This window comes from Ziziphus jujuba, chromosome 3 (genome assembly GCF_031755915.1).
Source record: "Ziziphus jujuba cultivar Dongzao chromosome 3, ASM3175591v1".
Lineage (NCBI taxonomy): Eukaryota > Viridiplantae > Streptophyta > Magnoliopsida > Rosales > Rhamnaceae > Ziziphus > Ziziphus jujuba.
In genome coordinates, this window is record NC_083381.1 from 1,691,074 (window position 1) to 1,706,634 (window position 15,561).

The 15,561-nt window shown below is 34.8% G+C and overlaps 1 pseudogene; it reads right to left on the minus strand.

Annotated features, from left to right (window-relative positions):
- Window positions 1–677: 677 nt before the first annotated feature.
- Window positions 678–5,227, minus strand: LOC112489866 (probable RNA helicase SDE3; annotated as a pseudogene).
- Between the last annotated feature and the right edge of the window lie 10,334 nt (window positions 5,228–15,561).

Sequence of the window (15,561 nt, forward strand, 5' to 3'; positions counted from 1 at the left end):
AGAAAGAAAACCAAAAAGTAAACCTGAAAAATGGTTCATCGCCTAACCTGTTCTCGTCTATCCAATCTCTAATCAGCTCATAATTATTGTTATTCACTTATTCTACCATTTACTTTTTGAGTTTTTATTTACTCTGTTGTTGTCTCAAATCCCGTAATTTAATAATGCCCTCTTGGTAGTCAGATTAAAAGAATATTATCTTTTGATTTTATTTAATTATCTATTGGTTTATTATTAAGATTTTACATGGGTTTTCAAAGAATCTATAATTAAACTGGATGAAAGTGGATTTGGATACTCTACCATTTCCTAGGAAATAAATGACTTGAAGGTAAGCAGTTCTTGTATGTACTATAAACACTATAAGAATATTAGGTGAAATATATAAGGCATACAAACCATATTTTTCAATTAATTCGTATAAAAAATAAAGTTCCTTAAATAAATTAAAAATAAAAACCTAGTTTATAAGTTAAAAATTGTCTCAACAAAGGAACTAAAATTGGAGGAATTAAAAAATGAACTCAATTTTGGAGTTCAGTTAGTATGCAACAGAAATAAAAAGGCAAAATGAGAAGTATTCTTTGGCAAACCAGAAAAAGTATAATTTTACATGTCTATGTTCAAAAATAAGCAATCCAAATGCAACACAATCATAGAATGCTACAACTTTATGGTCAGCCTAAATCTGCAAAGAACTTAGGATTGGGAGTTCTGTATGGCTTGCATTCGCATTGTCTTTCAAAATATGAAATCTTCAACCCCTTTTTCCTACCAATCTCGGAATGAACCCAACTCGAAGAGTTTCCAGGTTTACCAGTGACAACAACAGTAGTATTTTTGTTAGCGAAGTTAGCTAGGGTCACCAATGCCTCTGGCTCAATGGCTAATGAAGCATCCACTAGAATAATGTGACTAAAATGTCCTGCAGCAATGCCTTCACTATGCAACCAGTAACTACTCATAAAAGTGGAGGAAATCACCTTGAACTTTAGAAGTTTCTTAAGTGATGGACAAGCGACACACTCTTCTTTATAAAGACATGAGGAGAGGATGTCGTCTGGCAGCTCTTCTTTCCCACAATATGCAGCATTTGCTTAGAACATATTGGATTCTGGAATCTCCTTCATCAGGCTCCTCATCAGCACATCACAAACACTGTTACTTGGTGCGCTTAACAAAATTCGACACCTGGTGATGATTTATATATTTGCACTATTGCTTCATGAACAAGCAAACCAGTTTTCAATAGATTATTCAAGTGTGAAAATACTTTTCTTTCAGGTACACATAATGGACCAGATACAAAGTCAGGTGGTGAGCCCTTAATGCTTAGAATCTGACTCACTATGGAGGGTATATCTGAATTGCACTCGTGAAAGTGAGAACTTGAAGCTGAAGCAGTGTGAATTGTTGTCTCAGATATAGAATCAGGAAATAGGAAATTCTGCAATAGATTGTCTGATACAGCATTAAGTGCTTGGTGTCCTCTTCTCAAGCATATCCTGTTGAATGAGAAGCTGATATCATATTCCTAGGTTGAATGATGCTACACATAGAAACCATCTTCGAACTCCACTAGTACAAAGCCGCTACGCACTATGAAAAAGATAACACCCTGCATGACAAAACATTAACGAAACAGAGAAAAATACTACTTCAACAAAAATTGAATTATAGTACTGCAATTGGTTAACAAACTAGTATTCAAGGACTAAAATGCAAGAAATTATGTTTACTCAGAATTTCTTGGTTCTGTTGATATTGTCAATTTAACAATGGCTTAATCTTGATCAATATAATTTATGCAAATCATCAGTTGTCAAAATGAAGTAAAAAAATACAAGAGCAAAATAGGAAATAAGCACGCTAAGCCACATTCCATCGAATCCATACTGGATAGTCCCACTAGTACTGAATTAGGGATGCTTGAAATGCTTATGACTGTTTGACTATCAAACATGTCTAGCACATGTCCAGAGTATTGTGTATAAACTCTGCACTTTGCAGTGCTGTAAATAAAGGCATTAGAAAATGTGTACCTATTAAGAAATAATGAGGAACATAATTCATTTCGAACTCGCTCCATTTCTGATTCAATCTAACAAAAAGTAATAAATGTTCTGTTGGAAACCAACATGCAATAGAAATTCATCACAAATTGATTCCAATATTATTCATTGCATTAGCTGTACATATATTTATACACATATATGTATAAGAATAGACATGTAAACTTTTTAAGTGCCCACACCCACTCGCCATCTTTAGCAAAATCCTATATATATGTATACATATATGTACACAAAGACACAAATATAAATCCTGTATACAGTATTATACATGAAAACTAAACAATAAAATACAGTCAAAGGATTTTGTGTTAAGATAAGTTATACATATCCCAGCAAAAACTATATGAGCTATATACATAAATACAAACAAAACTCGCACAAAGTGAGAATAAAATCTTGTAAAGAGTATATTCCTATGTTTGTGTATCTTGTAGATTAAATTTGGATGCTGTTGAGCAACTCATTTTGAAAATTACATAGCAAAACAGAAAGTATATGTACAAAACATTCAAGTTCTATCATCGAAAGCTTGCAAAATGAAAACGGGCACTGCAATTAAAGGACATGAATGATATATGCAACACATACCTTAAAGTAGTAGTCTTCAGCATAGAGCAAAGCAGTAAAGTAGTCCTTATATGTCAAAGGAGACAAAGGCTTTTTCAAAACATGAGGACAATGTCTTTCTTGATCAAGTTTTTCATATCTTCAAGAATGATGTATAGAAGCAAAGAAGCATCATCTTCAACCCATATATAGTTTGCCTTTCCCTCCTGATTTGTTGCATTTTTGGGAGCTTCACAAAGGGTAGGCTTAAAAATTTGGAAGCTATTTTTGGGTAGAAGTAGATGGTTTAAGAGTTAAAGATGTTGGAAGCCGATTTTGGGAAGAAGAAATATATGGATATATAGGAGATGGAGGTGGTTTATGAGTAGTTAGAATGTGCTTCTGGGAAGAAGGAGATAGTTTATAAGTTGAAAAGGTTGGAAGCTAACTTTGGTAAGAAGATGCAGATGGATATATTGGAGATGGATATGGTTTATGAGTACTTGAAGTTTGTGGTACCTCCAAAAAGGAAAACGATGGTGAAGAAGAAGTTTTGGGACTAGTGTCATGGGCCTAACTTTTCCAACGTTCCCGTGCGGCACTTAGTACCTTCTTTGCTAAGTAAGCCTTACCCATAAGCCAACACAATGCGGAAGCTAAGATTAGTAAAGTAGGAAGTAAGATAGTTTAAGAGAATGTGGAGAATACTTGTAAAACTTGAATTCTTAGAAGTGTTAAAAATGAGAGTCTAACCTTTTATATAGAAGGCTTAGCACATATCACAAGAATATAATGTTCTAGATATGTACACATGGCATACATCTAAATGAGGTTCTAGAGTATTCTACTAGATATTTACAAGGATTATTCTAAAGAGATTCCTATCTACATTAGTCTACGTTTTTCTTGAATCTTCTAGAATCTTCTGAGCTTCTCTTGAATCTTCATGGAGAGTGTAGAACCTTTCGGCTAAACCTCAAGGATTGCCCCACCCTCATTGCATCTTCTTCTTTGAACCTCCGAATGTGGTCTTTGAATTGCCATAAAGCCTCTTCGTGCTCCCAACTAGCTTCACTATCCGGTAGATTCTTCCATTTCATAAGGTACTCAGTATAGATAGGCACTCCTCTATGTCGTATGACCCAATTTGCAAGTATAGCCTCTATGTCTTTGTCAAATGAAGTCACAACCGCCGTAGGTGCCCTCTTCTATTCACTTTTACTAGGATATTCCATATCTTGATGATAGGGTTTCAAGAGATTCACATGGAAAATAGGATGAATCTTCAACTTAGGCGGAAGTTGTAGTTGATAGGAAACCTTACCCACCTTCCTCACAATAGGAAATGGTCCCTCATATCGTCGTACCAACCGCTTATGTACCTTCTATAAGGCCTTGAATTATTGAGGTAGTAACTTCGCCATGACCAAATCCCTTTCTTCAAATGCCACATGCCTTCTCTTGGTGTCTACCCATTTCTTCATCTTCTTAAATGCCTTGTCCAAGTATGCTCTAGCCAAATCGGCTTGTTAATCCCAAGACTTAGCAAACTTGTAGGCAGCAGGGCTTTTGCCTCCATAGCTTAAGGCTAAGGCATTAAGAGTCATAGGTTGTCTCCCTGTCACGATCTCAAATGGACTCCTATTAGTCGATTCGCTTCTTTGTAGGTTATAGGAGAATTGAGCCACATCAAGCAACTTAGCTCAATCTCTTTGGTTGGCAATCATATAGTGCCTCAAGTATAGCTCCAATAAGACATTAGTGCGCTCCGTTTTACCCATCACTTTGCGGGTGAAGGCTTGTGGAGAATTTCAAATTGGAACCAAGGAGTTTGAAGAGCTTCGTCCAAAACCTTCAAGTGAATCGAAGGTCTTGATTACTCACTTTGTCGCTAGGCACTCCCCACAGCTTCACCACATGCTTTAGAATAGTAGAGCCGTCTCCTCCGCAGTGCAATCTGTAGGTGCATGGATAAAGGTAGCATACTTGCTAAATCGATCCACCACGACGATAATACTATCATAGCCCTCCGACTTAGGTAAGCATGTGATAAAATCCATCGAGATGTTCTACCATGGTCCATTCGGTTGCTTTTGCTCTATCTTATCTTGTTGGCACACAAGACATATCTTTACGTAGACTTCCACATCATCCCTCATATGGGGCCAATAATATGTAGCTCCTATTAAGGCTAGGGTGCGTTGAGTGCTCAGGTGGCCAGCCCACTTGGTGTTGTGGCACTCCTTGATCAACTTTTTCCTTAGGTTGTCCTTCTTTGGCACGTACATGCGGTCTCCCATAGTGTAGAGTAAGCCATCTCTTACCCAAAATTGCCTAGTCTTTCCCTCGTTGACTAGGGCCATGATGTTCTTTGCCATGGAGTCTTGTGGGAGTCCTTCCTTGATATGGTCCAGCAAGGTGCACTTGGGCTGTCTTATCGATGCTAGTTCGACCTTCCTGCTAAGTGCGTCTGCCACCACGTTCCCCTTCCCCGGCTTGTACTCCATTTTGTAATGGAACTCTGCCAAGAAGTCTTGCCATCGAGCTTGCTTGGGAGTGAGCTTCTTTTGGGTTTGGAAGTAACTAGTGGCGATGTTATCTGTCATGATGGTAAAGAAGCTCCCTAGAAGGTAATGCCTTCACCTGCGTAGGCAATAGACGAGCTTTGTCATCTTCTTCTCTTACACTGTATAGCGCCACTCCGTGTCATTGAGCTTTCTACTTTCGAATGCAATTAGGTGCCCATCTTGCATTAGCACACCATCTATGGCAAAATCCAATGCATCCTTGTGCACCTCGAATGGTCTGGAGTGGTCGGGCATGTACAACACTGGCTTCTTCGTGATTGCTCTTTTTAGATCTTCAAATGCTTATTGGCACTTATCCATCAAACTCCAAGCATGGTTTTTCTTCAACATGTTTTTCAATGGAGTAGCCTCGCCGAATAGCCCTTGATAAACCGTCGGTAGTAGTTGACAAGGCCTAAGAAAGATCTTAGCTCATATACCTTGGTTGGTGATTCTCATTCTTATATAGCTTGCACCTTTGCCTCATCTATCATAATTTTTCCATCCTTGATCTTGTGCCCCAAGAGCATAACTTCTTCTTGTGCAAAGGAGTACTTCTCTAACTTGATATATAACGCATTGTCTCGTAGTACTTGGAAGACTTGTTTAAGGTGTTGTAAGTGTTCTTCCATAGTGTTGCTATATATGACAATATCATCCAAGTATACTATTACGAAGCGATCAAGGTATGGATGAAATAGCTTGTTCATCAAAATACAAAATGTTGCAGAAGCATTTGTTAAACCAAAAGGCATCAGTAGAAATTCATAGGAACCATACCTCGTGATGCATATGGTCTTGGCCTAATCACCTTCGGCTATGCACACTTGATAGTACCCGAAGCGAAGGTCAAGCTTGGTGAAGTACTTTGCCTTGCCAAGTTGATCGAAGAGATCCGTAATGAGGGGGATGGGGTACTTGTTCTTGATGGTGATCTTGTTTAGGGCTTGATAGTCAATACACATCCGCAGTGACCCATCCTTCTTCTTTTGGAACAACACCGGTGCACCATATGGAGCTTTTGAGGGTCTAATGTAATCCGCATCGACAAGGTCCCATCCTTAAGTTGTCTCCTAAGCTCTTCCAATTTCGTTGGTGCTGTGCGATAAGGGCTCATGGAGGGTGGCTTGGACCCCGGTTCCAACTTGATCTTGTGATCCGCCTCCCTCCTAAGTGATAGTTTCTTGGGAAACTCCTTAGGCATCATATCCTCAAATTCCTTTAGCACCTCTTGTACTTTGGAAGATATTGGGACATCTTTATGGCCATCGAGCTCTTGAATAACGTCTAGGTATCTTTGCTCCTTCTTCTTAATGCCCTTTTTGAATTGCATGGCCGACAAAGCTTTGGCTTCCATCTTGCTAGTACTTCCCGTAGGCACCATTCCATAATGCACATAGAGTTTGCAAATGGGAACGGGAAGGGTTTCACTTGCTTTAGGAACTCCATACCTAGAACGATCTTGAAGTCATCCATGGGTACCACTGATAGGTTTAGTTGGCCCACCCATTCTCCAATGGTGGCTTGTACACCTCTAGCAACCCCATGGATGGGCTTTACAACTGAGTTTACCGCCTTCATCGATCCACCCTCTTTCAAGGCCTTAACCCCAAGTCGTTGTACCTCTTCTACCGATAAAAAGTTGTGGGTAGCCCCCGTGTCCACCAATGCTTTGGTGAGCACTCCATTGATCTTTGCTTCTACAAACAGTAGGCCACCTTTCTTTGAATCTTTAGGAGCGGCCTTAATGGCATTCAACACTTGCAAGGAGCCAATGTTAGCTTCTTCCTCTTTCCTCTCTTCATATTGAGTGGTCATGGCATTCAACGCCTTTCTCTTCGGGCAATCTCTAACCCAATGTGGACCATTGCACAAGAAATAAGAGTTTTTAGGTTTGGAAGCATCCTTACCTTCTTTAGGCGGCTTCAATTTTGAGCTTTAAGGTTTATATGCACCCTCCTCCTTTATGCTTTCTTTAGGCTTGCTTTATTCTCCCCCACCTTTTCCATAATTGGTCTTTTTTTCCGTTGGCTTCGAGTAGTCCTTTTGAATGGAATAGTCAATAAAGCTCTTGGCATTTGCAATGGAACTAGCTAAATCTTGTACTCCACGCGTCTTTAACTTCGTCTTTGCCCAAAGTTGTAGTCCATCCATGAAGTAGAAAAGGGAGTCTTTATCCGATAGGTCTGGGATCTCCAACACCAAGGTAGTGAACTCCTGATATATTCTGGGATATGGCCCACTTGCTTGAGTCATCGAAGGCGATTGCTTGCCTCATCTTCGGCATTTTCTAGATAAAATTTCCTTTTTAGATCCTTTTTAAAGTCATCAAAGGTATGGAAAGTGCATGTACCTCGCTCTATGTCACTATGCCTCCTCCTCTACCATAGCATGGCTGTGTCGTTAAGGTAGAGAGTGGTAGTCCTAATCCTTGAAGCATCATCCACAATGCCCATTGCTTCAAAATATTGCTCCAAGCCCCAAAGGAAATTCTCGAGCTCCCTCGCATTCCTTGCTCCAGAGTAGGACTTGGGCTTTAGCACATCAATTCGTGGCCCCTCGTGTATGGTGGTTATTCCCGACGCCACCGCCTTCTTGCAAAGAGCCCAATCACCCCATACTTCCTCCATTTATGTGCAGATAGCATCCAATTCTCTTTCGCACGAAGGTCTGCTACCTCCCCCATGCATTGACCGCGTGTTGAGCGGAACTCCCTTTTTAAGGCATCATCTAGCCCATTGAGTAACCCTTTCATGGCTTGATTGATGGCAATGTCCTTTAACTCTAGCCCATCTAGGCGATTCTCCAACGTCTCAAACTGTTTATGCACTCGAGCCACATGCTCCTCCAGGCGTAACTCCATGCTAGTCATCACGTCCTTAAACTTGGACTTGTGCCTCTGCTTCCCCGCATTGGGATTGCACTGCTCTTTACGGCCTCGCACTTCGGTAGCTCCCTCCACATTGATGGTAACATCCGAGCTAGCCATCTTGCCTACTTCCACGTTACGTCGACGGTATGCTTAGGTAGCAATTGGCTCTGATACCAACTGTCACGGGCCTAACTTTTCCAACGTTCCCATACGGCACTTAGCACCTCCTTTGCTAAGTAAGCCTTGCCCACAAGCCAACACAATGCGGAAGCTAAGATTAGTAGATTAGGTAGTAGGAGAGTTTGAGAGAATGTGGAGAATATTTGTATTGCTTGAATTCTTAGATATGTTACAAATGAGAGTCCAACCCTTTATATAGAGGGCTTGGTACGTATCACAAGAATACAATATTCTAGATATGTACAAATGGCATACATCTAAATGAGGTTCTAGAATATTCTATTAGATATTTACAAGGATTATTCTAGAGAGATTCCTATTTACATTAGTCTAGATTTTTCTTGAATCTTCTAAAATCTTCCGGGCTTCTCTTGAATCTTCATGGAAAGTGTAGAACCTTTCGGCTAAACTTCAAGGATTGCCCCCCTTTTGGGTTTGGTATGTACTTGAATGAGATGGTCTAGGTGAAGAACTTTGGTCACTACCAATAAGCCATTGCAAGAAATCACGAATGAAAGACATTGAGAATTAGTTACAATCGTGCCTAAAAAAATTTTTGTATCATTTAATGAGTTTATTAAAAATTTATATAATAAATGAGTTTGGCTTTCTACATTGGAAAAGCTAAGCCTTATTTTCATTTTAGTTTTACAATTTGTAAAGTCATATAAAACTTTTTAAAGAGTTAATTGCTAATTAATACCTTAAAATTTCAGGATTATATGAATCGAACCTTAAAGTTTTGAATTATTTGAATTGAATTTTAAAGTTTTAAATTTGTTGCAAATCAGTCTAATTAACTAACAGTGTTAATTTTATCATTATATATTGTTAACTGACATCAGCATGTTGACACCATAATTTATTTTTAAGCAAAAAGATAAAAAAAAATTGAAACAAATAAATTTCTGATTTTTTATTTTATATTTATATATTTTATTTAGAAAATTTTACCTACTCCTATTTTATTTAAATTCAATTCCATGGAAATTAATAGATTTTTGGATCTAAAATTAGACCAAAAATAAAAATAAAATTGGAATTTGGGATCTAAAAAAAATTTATTAGACTAAAAATTAAATAAAATAATTTTACAAGACCAAAAATTAATAATATTCTTTTACACCTAAACCATACAAAATTATATCCAAATTGCAAAGATAAAAATAGAAATAAAAATAAAACTAAAATTTGAATTTTTCACCATCGTAAAAATATTTTTATTAGATTAAAAGTTAAATAAAATAATTTCAGATCAAAAATTTAAAATAATCTTTTACGACCAAACCATAAAAGATTAAAAATTTAACAAAAAATAAAATAAAAATAAATTTAATTTTTATACTTTTCTTATTTTGGTGTGATATGAAAAATAAAAATAAATTTATTACTATTAATTTTATTTTTATTTTTATTTTTATTATTTTTAGATCTTATATCTTTAAGTAAAAGTGATTCATTATATTTCAAATTTTTATATAGTTGTTCATTTTTTTATAATCTAATTATTTGCAAGCGAGTGTAGATAAATTTATTCTATTTTTAGTTTTAGACTAAAATAAAAAAGTACATAAATTAAAATTTATTTTTAATTTCGGTCTTATTTTTATTTTTTTAAAATTTTGGACTCATTTTCTTATAGGTTGGGGCTTAAAAAATTATTATTAATTATTGGTCAATTAAAATAATTTATTTAATTTAATGTCATATTTTTTTGAATTTTTATTTTTGGTTTCATTTTAGGTCCGAAAATATTTTGTTTTTTTTTGAAGTTTTAGTTTAAATAAAATAGGATTAGATATAATTTTTTAAATAAAAATTATAAATATAAAATGAAAAAATCAGAAATTAGTTTTTTAAAAATAATTATTTATGGTTAAAAAATAAAGTATGACGTTCGGTTAATGTCACCTGATGGAAAAATTAATACAATTAATGAATTAAATTGATTTGCAATAAATTTCAATCTGTAAAATTTAGTTTAAACAATTTAAAATTTAAAATTTTGATTTACATACTTTTAAAATTTTAGTTTATTAATTAGTAATTAAAAAATAGAAAAGAGAAGGGTTTAAAAGCATCTATTAAAGATGCTCTAATTATGTATGAACCAAATTGGTTTCAATATCCAATCACTAAATAAAGCTCATAAGGACACCAAATTTTGTTGGCTCTGAAGATTCCTTATCATAACCAGTGATGAAAATATCGGTATCGACGGAAATATCAAAAGTATGACTTTATGAAAATATTGATGGAAATGTCGATATAATTTTGGAAATTGTAAATATTTAATTTAGAATATAAATTTTTATATATAAGACCATTAGTATAGTAAAATAATATAAAAAATATAATAATTAGAATACAATAATAATAAAATATTTATCCAATTAGGCATATACACTCAAATCCTATATATTATACAACAGAAAAACTAATAATGTTATTTATTTATTTATTATTTTTTAATAGATAAAATCAAATTAAACACTAAAAGAGTAGACAAAAGATAAAGAGAAGCGATGTGTATTGAGATACTACCATCCTGTAATTTTTAAAAACTTTATATTTTCTAAAAAGATTCGTAACTACAATTTAACCGGTCCAATTAATAAGTTGGATATTTGAGTATATAAAGAGTCTATAAAAATGCCCAATATAATATTATCATATTATTATTTTATATATATATATATATATTTTTTTTTTCTTTCTTTTTCCTTTTTCCCCCACATGGGAAAAAATATTTTTTTCTTCTCCTTTCTTCTTCTTCCTCTCTTTCCTTTGTCTTCTTCCTCCCTCTTTTTCTCTCTCTTCTCTCTCTCTCTCTCTCTCTCTCTCTCTCTCTCTCCCTGATGGCATCTCTCTCCCACTCGTTCTCTTTCTTTTTCTTTTTTTCTGCTTCTTCTTCACCTGTTCGACTCCTCTACTACACTCTTTTCTCTCTCTCAGATCACAAACACACACACCCAGTCTAGCCGAGATCTCCCAGAAATTTCCACCGATAACCGCCGACAATCCATCGGTTTTTCCACATCGGACGATTCCGTCGACGTCCTTCGATTCCGGCAACAAATCGATGGCACCCAGGACAGAAACTTCTTCCCCCCTCCCCCCCTATCAGTGTCGAAGGCGGCCGGCAACCGAAAGTATCGGCAATATTTCGACGGTTTCGTCGACTTTTGTTTCCCTAATTGTGTAGATTAATAGGTCCCATTTGAAAAAGATCATAAGTCCGACTCGATTGTGTAGATTACAATAACAATATATATATATATATATATTGTTTTGTTTGCTTCATAGAATAAAATAAATATATATGTTTTTTAATAATATATGTAATGGTATTATCTTACCTTTTCAGGACATTCATACATTGAAATGTTACTTTCGTTAAATTCTTTTTTTTTTTTTTTCACACTTGCAAAAAAAACCAATTAAATAATATTTTGATAAATCATTTGTCAATGAAAACAATGCGATTTTTATGAATCATTCTGGATCTTTTATTACTTTTTTAATTAGTATGTAGTCCACACTCCTCACTATTTAATACATAATTTTTCAACAACAGTATTTAATTATTAATTATTATTTTGGTTGTATATATACATCCCACAGTACACAATTGTTTTGACACATAAAGGTAAGGAAGAGTGACTTTTCAAAAAAATAAAAATAAATAAAAAATAAGGAAGAGTGCATTGTGTGAGCCCTGAAAGAATATTTTCTACCTCAGCCAACCAGGAAAATATATATATATATATATATATTTATTTATCTTGTAATTAATTTCCGTACCGTGCACTTCCTTGGTAAATAATTTCCGTACTGTTTACTTCCCTGTTCAAAATATTTTAAAAGTATACTTCAGTATGTGGCCGATGGGACCCATTTGCGGGTGGAGCGGAGGCAGGGTTACAACCAAAATTTTTTTTTTTTTTTGGGGGGTTACAACTTACAGGTTAAGTAGTCTTGGAAACCAGCATTCCTCATGCATTCTCTCTCTCTCTCTCTCTCTCTCTCTCTCTCTCTCTCTCTCTCTCTCTCTCTCAGCTGATTAGTTATTGGATAAAAGAAAACAAGGTTGGTGATAATTCGTTTCTTTAACGTTTACTATCTTTCCTTCTTTTGCAGCTTTTCCAATCTGATCATCTTTGTTAAGCTTTAAATTTTCTTGGGTTTTGATTTGAATGCAGGTGATGTACTTTTTTCCTCATCTTTTTCACACTGTGTTTGTTTGCCGATCAACTATGACAGGAATTTGTAAACAAAGAAAGCAAACAAGGCTCATTGATACTGGATCGTGTCCATTAATTCACTGATCAGTTCAAGCCTCTTTTTTTTTTTTTTTTTTTTAATAAATTATTTCCAAGAGTAAAAGGTATGTTGCAAGTGACTACCACTCATCCAAGAAAATTTTCATTAATTTGAAACCTTTTCTATATTTATTTATCCACATAACGTCAAACAAAACGGTCATATATGCAACTGGGCAATATTTTTGCTTTGAAGATTCTTTAATGCAAAAGGGAAAAGTCACAAGACAGGATATATTCTTCCACTAATAAACAAATAATCAACATTTTCTAAGATATTAAAGACTTATAGTGGATTGATAAACATCAGCCTATAATTCAAATCACAAAACTAGCTGAGAACATGTTCCAGGCAAAACACGTATATATAAATCTCAGGTCCTATGCGGATAAGAATACTAAAAGGCTAGAACTCTAGTTTCATCCATATTACAGTTTCTTTAATTCGTGATTAAATATTTACATGGATATTATATAATAGTTTCTTGTTATCGAATCACTCTGTGTTGAATAAATTAATATTTATGGACTTGGCATAATCAATTACTCACTTACAAGGCCTATTTATGCCATTAATGGGACTGACTTATTTTAGTATTTTGTAGTAGGACCCTTGGTCACACACTTTCTATAAGATTCCAGTTGGCCCATTAGACTGGAGAACCAACTCTCTTTAAAAGCCCAATGACTTACCCATATTTTTCCTAGTATTATTATATTTTTAAATTATTAGTATTTTGTGTGTGTTAAAATTCATGGGTAAGTGTGACTTGCAGAGACTATAAAAGGTCTAGGGCAAGCAAATAAACATATGCCATACGGTATTTTTGATATTAGGGTTTTCAAAAATCTGAGAGTGGTTTGAGAGTAGTGTGTCTATAGACACTACTTTACATTGTTTTCTATTTTGTAAGATTAAAGATTTAATTTATCAATGGCTGCGTTTGGAGGTTAGTAATTCATGATTAATAAAATTTATTATGTATATTTAGATCCATAAAATTTCTAACAATTGGTATTAGAGCATGGTTATTATGCATAATAAATTTCATTATGATTAGTCTTCGTTGTATCTACGATGATCGAATTGAACTGTATATGGCCATTGAATGATATGTGGGATTCAAATATATGTTCTTTATTTTATTTTTCTTTCTGCGTGCATGGATCTGTGAAGCTATGATCTTGATGTGTGAAGAAACATAATACATGCCTGATTGTTATTTGTAAAACAAAAACAAAAAAACAAAAAAAATTGTGATGCGAAACTAGTGGTAATCGGGTTTTGAATCAAATTTGTGCAAAGTATATAAACTTTGTTTTAGTTCGAATTAAGACCTAGGCATGGTGGAAAATTGTTTTTCGATGTGTTTTGTATTGTTTAAAATCTCGAATTGGACCTGAAAAGCCTTAAAAATAAATAAATAAATAAATTGGAGAAATCGTGGCCGAATGCAACCTGGATTTGTGAATTGTTTTTGGTTAATTTTTGGCCAAAATTGATGCCAACAATGAGATGACAACAACGAGACCAATTTTGCCCAAAAAATTTTCTGCAATTTTCTTGGAATTACATGGGTGTTTGTTTGAGTTTTGGCCGTAAAAATTCTTGTGTTGGGTGTTTATTTTTCTGTGTTTATGAACCAAATTGATATGGGGCAAAACTTTCTCAAGAGGAGAGGAATCAAAAGGCATCTATTTTGCTCAAAATTTTCTGGAATTTCTTGTGATTACACGGTTGTTTATTTTTGAGTTTTGGCCGATTATAATCTTAAGTTTGGGTGTTTGTTTTAAGCTCTCCTTTAGTCAAATTGATACTTTAAAATTGTTGCCCATACTGAAAGGAGAAGAATGGTGCCGGTATTGTATAAAATGGTGGTCGAAATTGTATTTTACAAGCGGGTTTCTCAACTGGGTCATGTGACCCGTTAACCAGGAAACCGGGTCGTCCTTGACCCGGCTGAAGGAGGAAGAAGGCTGACGTCAGCAGCCATCTTGCTGACGTCAGCAACCCGAAATTTTTTTTTAAAAAAATTTATTTGTTTTGTTTTGTTTATTTATTTGTTGATGATTTATTTATTTATCTATTGTTTATTGTTAATAATTTAAAAAAATGGGGGAAATTCTTGTTATTTATTTATTTATTTGTTTATTGGTGATTATTTCAGTTATTTATTTGTTTAATTATCACATTCCAATTTTATCAAATTAAATTAAATATTTGTGATTGGAAAATTGGATTGTGTGAGCTTACCCAAAGAGACTTTGTGTCTAGTTGGTATAGTAGTGTGGGATTTTAGGTACTCACCTGTCGTGAGACTTATTTTGTCTGCATTATGTGTACCAATGTAATATGTGTTGGCATAGTGGATGGGTTATCTTTTATTTACCTATATCATGAAATTGCCAATTTGTTAATTATCTCCCACTTATTAACCAGGGTCTATACGGGTAACTAGCCTACCCTGTCGGTAGTTTTAGTTGCTTTGTATGACGCCTGGAATGACAGTGGAAGTTAATTAAATGCCATGTATTGCAGGTTCTGAGTTGCCCTGTTGGTGATTCAGTTCAATGCATTTGATTGTGATTAGTTGGTTGACTGTCCCTGGTCCGCGAAAGGATATCTTTAGTGCTACAAAGACCCTAGCGATATTGATAATTTATGTTTTGTGTCAAGGGACTGGAAAATAGTTATTGTTTTATATATATTAAATGCTTTATTGTGCTTATTATTTTCACAGTTAGTAGCATTCTGAATGTTCTGCCTATGACTGCTATGATAAAATTGGATGGGATAAATTATCAGAAGTGGAAAAAGACCTTGGTTATGAATTTGACATTTATGAAATTGGATTTGGCTTTGGAAATAGATTCACCCAAGATACCAACTAATGATAGTAGTGTAGTAATTAGGAAACTTTATGAGGATTGGAAGCATTCTAATAAGTGCTACATGATGATGATGGAGAATTACATGAATGAAGCTATATATACTAATA